The sequence below is a fragment of the Copadichromis virginalis genome, linkage group LG15 (assembly GCF_057382275.1).
Source record: "Copadichromis virginalis isolate Kocher_CV1m ecotype Utaka linkage group LG15, C_Virginalis_male_GT1.1, whole genome shotgun sequence".
NCBI lineage: Eukaryota > Metazoa > Chordata > Actinopteri > Cichliformes > Cichlidae > Copadichromis > Copadichromis virginalis.
The window spans coordinates 34,395,841-34,407,422 of NC_140632.1; the positions used below are offsets into that span (position 1 = coordinate 34,395,841).

Here is an 11,582-nt window from a genome sequence, read left to right on the forward strand (position 1 = left end):
CTTGATACAGCCTCTGCCACCACATCCGATCAATTGCTCTGGGCTCCTTTGATCAGCTCCATCACCTAGTGGGGGTGGGGGGTCATAGTTTGGTCCCACCTTCACTGTTGTGATTGTGTGGGGGTAGGGATGGGCTTAGGGCGTTGGGGGGTTCCCCGGAGGCATCTTCCTTGGGGGGCTCAACCGGGGTAGCGGTCATGGCCAATTAGGGGCTTTGTTGGCTCTTATGTGACAGTTTCCTTATACAACAACAACAACAACCTTTATTTATAGAGCACATTAAAAGCCTTAGGCATACCAAAGTGCTTTACAAAAAAACAATAAAATAATACAGTTAAGAGCATTAATATCAAATATTATGTGACAGTTTTCCCCATCTCCAGCTGCCTCCCTCTTCCCGCTCCACCACAACCACCCACACATGTAGGGCCTTGGAGTAGGGGTATGTCACCAGGGTGCAGAGGAGGCTACCCCCCCCCGTCCCCTTCTGGCTGCCTCTGCCTCAATTTTATCCCACAACTTAGACATTCACATTACTCACACTCTCATTACATATACATATAGGATCTTGGGGGTGGGCACGCTACACGGAATCCATAATTACCATCAGGGTGTACACCCCACCCCTGGCGTCGTTGCCCACCTCTCAATTTTAAATACACGTAGACATTGAGGGGTAGCAGGAGGGGCTATGCTCTTACCTGCTGCTCTCTGGCAGGTAGCTCCATGCCCTCCTGGGTTTTAAATGCACCTTAGAACACACATGCATCAACACTACAATGAGTGGGTGGAGGGAGGTTTGGAGTCTTCTCTCATCCCCGTTCTCTGCGGCCTGCTGGAGCGGGGGGGCTAGGAGGAGGAGTTGGCCGTCCGACTGGGGTCTGGAATGTGGGGCCTCCCTGCTGCTGTGGAGTTGGGGCGGTCTGCTTCTCCCCACCGCAGGGAAAAGGGTAACACCACCTGGGTCTGGGTGCAGTTTCCCCCCTCCAGGGGCAAAGGTACCTTGACCCAGTTCTTAGAGTATGCTTGGGGAGTGTGATCGTGTGTACAGCGTCTCTTTATGTCTGTCTCCACGTTGGTTGAGTGTGGAGTAAGTGCATATGAGAGCATGAGGATGGGAATGGATGTTTGTATCTGTGTGTGCCTGTATGTCTGTGTCCATATGTCAGGTTGGGTATCAGACGCCACCTCTCTGGGGACATCTCAGGCCCTCCAAGGTTTGGAGGCCTATCTCCCCCAACCACCACTTCCCCTGCCGGTGGCGGACTCCCTCAGACATCGGTGCGTTGGTGGTTCTTTGTGTCTGGGGATGGGCGTCCAGGTACACACCGGCTCACTCCTTGGCGGCCGCTTATCGGGGCCTGGAGCCTGGGGCTCGCTCGGGCCACTTCGGAGGTGGGGTGCCCCCGGCCTCTCGGCCTGGGGCTCGGTCACTCTGGCACAGCTGGCTGCCGGCGGAGCTCACGGGCGCGTCACTGCAACCCCCCCCCTGGCTTCTGCTCCGCGGCTGCTGAGTGAGCCCTCATCTGGGACTCTCCTCAGCTCAGCTCTTTCTGGGATAGTGGCACGGCTGCCCCTCTGTTGGTCTTCCTTGGTCTCTTGTGTTCTGAGGGCCTCCGGATGTCTGGAGTTTTGATCTCCTCTATACCTGCTTCATGCCCTGGAGGACGGGGCAGTGGCCCCCCCACACCCTCTAGCATATCATTATATGAAGGAACCTTTTAAAAAAAAAACAAGCTCGCCCATGCTCACAGGTGTACACACGGGTGATCACACACACAAACTACACCCTTTTTGGCTGTGTGCTGTCGATCTTGCGTGCTGCACGGTAATGTTTGGTATTTGGTATTTACTGTCGTATTCCCATATATCATTGTGATGTTGTTTATTCTGTTGCTCTTGTTTTCTTCTGCTTGTTTTCTTTTTTCTTTCTCAACAGGTGATCCAGGTGATCGATAGATGCATTTTTTTTCTCTCTGCTTATTCTGTTGGTTTTTGTTTTTTGCCCTTCTCCCCCGTCCCTCTTCTCAGCTGTTTCTCTTTCCCTCTTTCTTTCTCCCCTTCTTTCCCCCAGTCTGTCCCGTATTCAGCAAGTGAAAATAAAATAAACAATAAAAGGTGAATCAAATGGACCATTACGGCAAGGCTTGGATGGTCAATTTGGTAAAGTAAATCCGTTGGGCATCTTTCTTCGCCTTTAGACAATAATTCTGATGGCAAAAGAGCCAAACGGGACAGGCAAAAAAAATAAATAAATAAAAAAAAATACTAATATTTGCTGAGATGGGACAGGAAGTCATTTTGTTTGCCATGCTTTTTATTTGTTTTTGTTTCTAATGTCTCTGTAAAGCACTTTGAATCACCTTGTTGTTGAATTGTGCTATACAAATAAACTTGCCTTGCCTTGCCTTGTAACCCTTCTCAGAGGAATTAATGTACTTCAACACTAAAACACTCAAATATAAACTTTTTAGGACTGAAATATGAAAACGTATTATAATGCAAACAACGTTAGAAATGTTTTTTCACTGTCAGGGCTCCTGTAACAACAGAGACAATATCGCATTTAGGCTACAAAATGATCAGGGTCCATTTTCAAATGTCTTAACACAGGCATGGCTTTTTATTTAGGGGATCTATAAAGCCTGTTTCTCTTTTCCTTTTTTAAATCCTGGGATTCACCTAGAATGTGTATATTTTTCAGGCCCTAGGTCTGTGACCCAGGGTTTAGATTTTAGACCGTGTTTGGGGTTTAAAAGATATTCTAAGTTAAGTTATATTTGCGGGATTGTCTATTGTTCATTGTTTGCTGTTGTCTGCTCCTGGTCCCTTGTTTCCCAGTGTACACAGTGGTGTGTGTGTGCTGTCGTGTTTGTATTTTGCTGCTACACCAGGCCTGGGGAATTTTCCCGCATGGGGGCCCGCCACACCTGGAGTAATTGCACTCACCTGATCAGCTTCATCAAGTGAGCACTACTTAAGAGAGTAGCTGAGCAGCAGTTGGTTAGCATCGTTGTAAAATAAACACAATGCTCCTACTCGTGAGGTGAAAGTGTTTCTGTCAACCGGTTGTTTGGGAATGTACTTACTGTAGTGTCTCTTTTGTTTCCAGTAGGATTGCAGAAACATGTGGAGGGAGCTGGTACTAATGTACCAGAGGAGGGAGGAAAATTCTCCACAAACCACGGAGGAAAATCACTGCACAGGAATTGGGAACTGACACGCAGAGAACACTATTGGCACTTTTGTCATGATTTTTGCTGTAAATAAACACATCTGACTTTCATTCAGAAAGGCCTGCCTTTGCGTCCTGCTTGTGCCAAACCCTGAGAATGTTACTGTAAAGGTAATTTTAAATCACTATTTTATCTTTTGTTTTGTCTATGGGAACAAGTGAAAAGGACAAGATGTGAGACCGAAAATACTGCACTAAATCAATTTATAAAACTGATTAAAATATTCTCCCTGTCATATGTAGCTGTGGTAAGCAGGAAGGAGGTGGACCCAAATGCAGAACTCAGACACAAAAGATGAACTTAAGGTTGCAGCTTTATTGCTGGAAAATTGTTTAAAACATAAACTCACAAAAAACAAACTAAACTAGAAACAAAAACACTGGGAAAAGAAAACTCTAACGTTAGGAAACGAGAAACGCAGGGAGATTTACACACATGATTTACACACAAAGGAAAACACAGGGCTTAAATATTCAGAGGAGTAAGGAGGGAATGGGAAACAAGAGGGAGACACAGCTAGGATTAATTAGACAAGGGGAAGCAAAACTAGTCACACGGACGTAGGACACAGGACTTTCAAAATAAAACAGGAAATGACACAAACGCACAACACAAGTCACACAAGGGAGGCACTGAGACAAAACAAAGAAACACAAAGCCAAAACCATGACAAAGAATCAAAACAAAGAATGAGCAAAACCTAACCACGGAGTCATCCGACTCCAGACCCTGACAGCCCCAGAATGTCATGGTACTGGGTCTATGACCCAGTGTTTCTGTGTTTCCTATGTTCTCATTTGGTATTGTTTAGTTTCCTTGTTCTTCCTAGTTAAATCACTTGTATTTCTAGTTCTGAGTTTCATGTTCATTTAGTCTGTTCCCTTTTGTGCCTCCTTGTGTAGTCTGTCATATCTGTTGTGTGTGTTAAGTTGTGTCTAATTCATGTGTGTTCCAGTCGTGTGTCTCCTCCTCTCTTTTGCATGTGTTCAGTCATTCCATGTCTTAGTGTGGGTCTCATGTTTCCTGTATAATTGTGATAGTTATTGTGTTCAGTGCATTCAGTTTTGCTTTCTTCCCTGTCTCATTATGTCTTATTAGCTCCAGCTGTTTTTCGCTCCTTTTTCCCATCCCCTTGTTATCCTTTGTGTAGTTAGTCCTCTTTCTTCCTTTGCCTGTTGTCGTGTCATCCCATGTTCCTGTGTGTTTTTTCTTCATGTTCCTGGTTTCCCTAGCTTCTAGTTTCTTAGTTCTCCATTCTTAATTCATATTTCAGGTTTTGTTTTCGTGTTTGTAGTGTTTGAGTAGTTTTCACAGCAATAAAGCTGCTTCCTTTAGATCACCCCTTTGTGTTTTAAGTGGGCCCTTAAACACAAAGGGTTTGTACACGGGGTTTTAAGTATATTCTTTAGATTATTAAAATACAGCAATCCAGTCTATAAGCATTGGCAAACATAAAGTGATTTACAATACCTTTGTTTGTTAAAAGCTCCTTTCTGATTCTCAGGCATCTGTTGATACGCTTATTTTTCTCTTTCTGGTAGATAGTCTCATAGATGAGCTCGTTGTCTTTGAAAATTGCATATCTGTAGGGTATGCACTCCAAAACACTTTCCATAGGAATCTTAATATGCCTTTCAACAAGATACCTGTTGTCCCCAAGAGGCCTGTTGAGCAGAGAGTTATTGTTAGGAGTGGGATATGCAGAGAACTAACAAATGCATAATTTAAAGTAGGCTAATTAATTAATTTTAGTGTCTATACTGAAAAAATGGAATATGAGTAAAAGTAATCTCATTCAAATTCGTTATTTATTTAGTTTGCAGTGTAAAATGCATAAGACTCATGAAAACCAGTAAGTCATACCTGAGCTGCATTGCCGCATTATGTTCCGGGCTTTGAAACAATGCTTTTGATTTTAAAACAACAACATCTTTCTCTGGATCAAACGGGGACTTTTTAGCAATGATGGCATGGAAGTACACATCAATTTGTCCATGGACTGATGAACTGGTAAAAAAGAAAAAATATCAACGAATGCTACTATAATAGTTCAATGTTAAAATGCTGTATACATGAAGTTACATTCTCTCTGTGTGTTATTTACATTTCTGGGATCTCAATTTCAGTGGATGGCAGCATATTTGCCAGCTTGTCAGTTGGAATTTGATGTACACCTGGGCTGTCATCATTGCTAGCATTTAATGGATGCTCTATTTGTTGTGCTGAATAATTGCCATTGGCAGGTGTTGTGGAAACAGACAGGTTTGTTTCAGATGTTGCCTTATCATATGACTGAGAGTTACTTTCAGCAGCCACAGCAGTTAGCCTGTCTTTCTCCTGACTAGTCTCTAAAGCTTGTAAGGGCATATCTGTGGTTCTGCTTTCCACTGTTGCTGGGCTTGTAATGATATCTGATGGTGTAGCACTCTCTCTGGGTGGCTGTGATTCATCAGAAGCCAACTGTTCCTGAAAAGAATTGTATAGTTAGCTCGACACATACTCTTTAAATTCTTACATTTTTAAGGGAGAAACTAGAAGCTTTGTTGCGAATGCTGATAATATTTTATCTCGTGTAAATACAAAGTTGAGACATTCATAACTAACTTTAACTGATAAGTTAGCAAGTTGTCAGAACAAGATAAACAGGTTATTGTTCAAGCTGTACTTGGCCTGCAGAAACCAGTCGATCTACTTTTAAAAGCGTGTTTACTGCACCTGATAATCTTGGTGCAAAACAAGCAGACAAAATGTTTTCATTATCAGCAAGATGAAGTTTCCATTTCCTATTTACATTAATGTGTTTCTTAGCCTTTTTACCTGTAATTTGCCTTCACTTTCTTGGTTTTCTTTAACACCTTTTGAATTCTGGTCTTGATCCTCCTTTTTGTTTTTCTCCTCAGCAGTGGCCAAAATTTGACGTGCTGATGTGGCACCATCTGTTTAACAGTTATTATACAAATATATAATCACAGTGAATACGACTGTTTTAATGTTTAGGGGTTTTTTTTAACATACAAATGTGTATAATACCAGGACAACCATTTACACCTTTACGGTAAATCAGACCGAATTTTCAGTCTTTGTTTAGTACAAATTATATTACTGATCATGAAGAAGACTATACTTGTCTTTTGAGGACTATCAGTAAATTTTAAGCGCGTTGCTCGGAAACCTACCTTGATCCTTTTTTTCTGTCAAACCTGATAACTTGAAGCCACATTTAGGACAAAAGTTGAATGACCTCTCCACTTCGGTTTCACAATCAGGACAAAACATGATGTGACTGTTTGAAAATAGAACATTATAGATAACAGATAACATTAAAATGCCTTTATTAATTTTTTTTCCCAAATGAATTTCCATTGTCCAGCCTTATATTTATAGTAATCCTGTAATGTGTAATAACTAATGTGGCTTAACATTAACCATTTGGCAACAATAGTGGTGAATGCAAAACACTTAACCTCATTTAACCTTATTACCAATGAACAAAATGGAGACAGGATTGTAGTGTTATTTCTCATATTTAACATATTTACTCTACTAACAGGTGTGTCTGTTTGTCTTTGTGTATTTGTGTGTATATCTGTGCCTTTACGTCAATGCTAAAGAGCAAAAGAACTGCCACGTCTCCTAAGAAAACAAGAATGGCCGCTGCCCTTAACTTCAAATAGTTTCAGACCTCACAAGCTACATTACAAACTCTTTTCAAACACAGTAACGGTGTGGGGAAATTTTCAGATTTTGTCACTTTCTTACGTAAGTAGGGTACAGTGAAAAGAGTTGGTTTTTTTTCACAAAACTTTTTTAAAGCTCATCAAGCTCAGTCTTTTATGGAAATGTTATTATATATAACTGAGGTCACAGTTAGAAGTGTGGTCCTGGATGTCTTGATGCATGCTCAATCATCCAAGTAAGGAAATCCTAAAACATTCATTTTGTTCATCAGCATGTAGCATTTTCAGTGGCCATTGATCAATTGGTCTTTGATTAGGCCCATTGTTAGGTACTAGTTCCAGTCATTAGGCAAATGTACTGTTTATAAGGTTGGGGAAACCTGAAGAAGTCACTTGGATGAGTGATGAAACCTTTCTCCCACTGAGAATGCTACGTCCAGATGAACAGAATCAACCTTTTGTTGTCCTGGATTGTTGCAAAAGCAGTAAAAAAGGTTGCTGGAAGAAATAACACACAACAATGTAGCCACATGACATTGAAACTTTGAAAGTGTACAGGAGGGTGGCACGGATGCCCCTCCGGTGGCACTCTGGGGCCTTTGGATGTCTGGGGCCTGGATCTCCTCCATGCCTGCTTCATGCCCTGGGGGACGGGGCTATGGCTCTCTACATCCTCTTGCAGACCATTACATGTGGAAACCATTTGAATACAAGCGCGCTGATCCACACAGGTGTGCACACAGGTGTTCACTGTTCATAGACATAAACTACACCTCTATTGGCTGCTGTTTCCAAGCACATTGTCGGTCCTGCTTGCTACACAACAACATTCAATATTTAGTATTTACTGTTGTTTACACTTAGCTAGATTAACGTGATGGTGTTGTGTTTAGTATGTTGCTCTGTTTTTTTTGCTTGTTTTCTCTTCTTTTTCTCTCAACAGGTGATCCAGGAGATTTTTTTTTTCTTCTTTCTCTTTTTAAGTGCCCTTTCTCACTGTCCCTCTTCCCTTCTATTTTTCTTTTCCTTCATCTTTCTTTCTCCCTTTCCTATCCCTCAGTCATGTCTGTCCCGTCTTTAACAACTGAACATAAAATAAAATAAATAATAACAACAATGGTCAATCAAATGGACCAATACGGCAAGGCCGTGATGATTCATTTGGCAAAGTAAATCCATTGGGTATCCTTGTTGGTCTTCAGACAACAATTCTGACGGCTAAAGAACCAAATGGGACAGGCAAAAAAACCCAAAAACAACAACTTTGAAAGTGCAGCTGGTTTGTTAATAAATTATGTTACATGGCTTACAGGGATGACACATTTACTTTCATTTACATTAATAATTTTTGTTTCTTTTTCTTTTTCTGCCATGCCTTAGTAAGCAATAAATAATCACACAGAATCAAAAGTGAAATCTTGTCAGTTTGTTTTTTGCAAAGATATTTCATTAACTAATATAGAAAAAGTGTTCATGTTTCAAGGCTGGAAAATGGAAATGTTTCTAAGTACACAATCCAAACATCAAAATCAGATATCAAAGCAGCTTCTGATTGTCACTTTTAATAAAGTAGTGTCATAAAACAGTGGAAGAATATTTCAGTAAATCCTACATATGTTTTTCTATTATGTGTTTATCAGAAACAGAATCACATTTATTGGCCAAGTATATGCGCAAACACATACAAGAAATTTTGTTCCAGTAGGTGGTGTCTCTCAAGCACAGAAATGTAAATACAAAAATATGTAAACGACACAATATATATGCGCACGCACGCACGCACACACACACACACACCTACACACACACACACACACACACACAAAGGTGTATAAACCAACCATATAATACCAATCTAAATCTTATATACAGAAAATATAGGGGATTACAGAAATGAAATGAATACCACAGAATGTGCATTTATTACTGAGGTCATGGTTAAAAGTGGTGTTTGTACTGGCTGTTCCCTAATGCTGTTATAGAGGGAGTGAAACCTGAAGAAACCTGTTGTAAAGAATGTGACCAGACGACAATAACACTTTGCAAACCTAGCAGATTCGTCAACAGCTGATGTTATCTAAATAACTGGGTTCACAAACAGTACAGTAGCAGGTACGTCTGTATTAAAACTTTTACTTCCCTTTTGTGTACACAAAAGTTGTTCCAGACTTTTCCCAAAGAAAGATTATTTGCAAATTAGTTTTTATTTATAGTTATATTCTGATGTTATGCAAAATTCTACCAAATCATTTAGGTTATCCTGTGTTATGTGTGTAGTAACACTGTAAATAAAATAAACAAAACAAAACAAAAAAAACCCCCAAACAAACAAAAAGATTAATTTCAAGTAATTTTATATTACTCTGTTAATTATAACACATTACCAGATATACTGGAGACCCACTCAAATTTACTAGGAAGAGTAAAGTTAGATTATAAATTATATTATCATAAAATATAACTACAAAAACACCTTTGACTATGGCTAACCTCCTTTAATATTACAGAAACAACACTTGAATCTTGCACATAACCTAATGCACTATAGCCTGTAAGAATAATGATTGGATAACCTAGCATTTTTGCTCTTCTCCTTACATCGCTAACACTGTATAGCCAAGGTAATGACTGATTCTATAAAGTTAAGCTGTCACAGTTGAAGTAACAGGTTTGACTGCTTTGGCTTTTTCCACCCTACCTACTGAGCAAATCTATTATATTTGCTCACACACAGCAAACAGCAGCTAACATTCACATTCGAGGAGCTGGGAAAAAGGAGTATCATCCTTGTTAGTGAAATATTAATTTCATCATTTTAACTGCTAATTTATTGTCACCTGGAATAAAGTAGTAACATAAAAAATGGGATGGAATTCAATGGGGGTTTTTTTTAGAATATTTTTAATAGAAAATTGAGGCACCAACTCATACAGACATCCTCAGTTGTGGTCATTAGGTGACAATACTGGAACTGACCATACCTGCTTATAGAGCAGGGATAGCCAACTCCCTCATCTTCAAATAATCCTACACCTTATGTTAGCTGTGTTTCAAGCTAAAATGTTCAAAAACAGTATCAAACACAGCGGGACTGTGTTTGTCTTTGGAAAAAATGTCTTTACTCTTATAGAAAAGCAGCAGATCTTAGGACCTTCTTGCTGTTAGGCAACAGTGCTCACCACCATGCCACCGTGCTGTCTTTGAATTATTAATTTATCATCAAAATAGCTTCTGATACATTATCGCCTTTAATACAGTAGTATTAACGGAGGCAGTTGTATCTTTTCTCCCACTCCCTCATCTTATCTTTCCTGTTTGGGTTTTCATGTCCTCATCTAGTCTAATCTAACTTTAACCCTCAGAGAGTCGCTCAGTCTTGTTCTCTAAAACCTAAAGCATATGGATATGATCAATTGGTCCCTCAATTGACAGCCTTTTCTCAACAACAAGCCTGGGTTCGAGAGAGCCTGATTGTCCTTATTGAAAGCTATATGGAAATGATCTTGCTGGAAGGCTCCCAAGGCCGAGGCTGGCTGAAAACAACAAATTCCTCTCCTTGATAACGAGACTGTGTTTTGACTCTTTGAGCTACACCCTTCAAGGCCACTTGTGTCGGCTGTAGGACTGTTTACTTTTTCTTAACTGGGTGAAAGGACACTAAGCAAATAAGCACTAAGAATATGTATTAAATACATGACATCACTAATCAAAGGTGAGTTTTTGGCAATAAAGGACTGCATATGTAAAGTATATCATAAGTGGACAGACATGGGTGTAAACCACACCTTAACTGTTTGGCTGAGCCAAAACAACTACAGCAGTGATTCTGCCTTAAAGGTACTCTGGATATTGTTAAATGTGCAAATATCCTAAATAGTACAGAGAATATACTGTAAAGCTACAGAATTTTCTATTTTACTATTTACGGAAAGTCTGTCAACATAAGAAAAAAAACCAGAAAATGTACTTGCAGAATTCTTTTTTACACTGTGTTCCATCAAATTCATCAGCTATTTATCTTGTTTATTTACATTTGTATTTTTTTTATATTTTACAAATGAATTAAAGTCATCCAACATTTTGTGTGTAGAAGCACTGTAACAGTTAACATGACTGATTTATATAAATTTTGCCTCGCTAACATATTCCTGTTTATTTGTCAACTAGAATACAGGACAGGATGAAAGGGAATACATTATGTTTCAGTTAGTAGTGTAATGTTAAGTTTAATGCTATTAAAGATTATGAGTAACCTAATATTTAATATTACATACTCGAATTTTAAAAGCAGCCTAATGCACTATTATTGTTAGTAAAGATGATTGGTATATAACCTACCTCGTTTGTGCTTCTTCCTTACATAGCTGGCTTTGAATATTTGAACTGCTATGTGTGTTTGTCCTTTACTCAGTCACATATTTACTTTCATTTTCCTTTACAGTAAACGGTTGGTTGTTTTCCACAACAGCCTTGTCCAGGCATGCTGCAATTGCATGCCTTAAACCCTAACAAAACACTTTAGAAGGCAGGATATTGTTCAGTTCTTATTCCTAAACTATTAATCTTTCAGTAACATAACTGCTAATTCATTGTCACCTGTAAAATAGTCGAAGATTATTTCAGTCAATATTAAGAATTAAAGCAACAACACATGCAGACATTTTCAGTC

The 11,582-nt window shown here is 39.6% G+C and overlaps 1 long non-coding RNA gene across 1 annotated transcript; it reads right to left on the minus strand.

Moving 5' to 3' along the window:
* Window positions 1–4,651: 4,651 nt before the first annotated feature.
* LOC146692843 (uncharacterized) lies at window positions 4,652–11,272 on the minus strand. The gene is made up of 5 exons (XR_014915300.1): window positions 11,252–11,272; window positions 6,054–6,519; window positions 5,341–5,702; window positions 5,100–5,243; window positions 4,652–4,900 (listed from the first exon to the last, which is right to left on the minus strand). It is a non-coding gene; the product is annotated as an uncharacterized LOC146692843 (long non-coding RNA).
* Window positions 11,273–11,582: the final 310 nt, after the last annotated feature.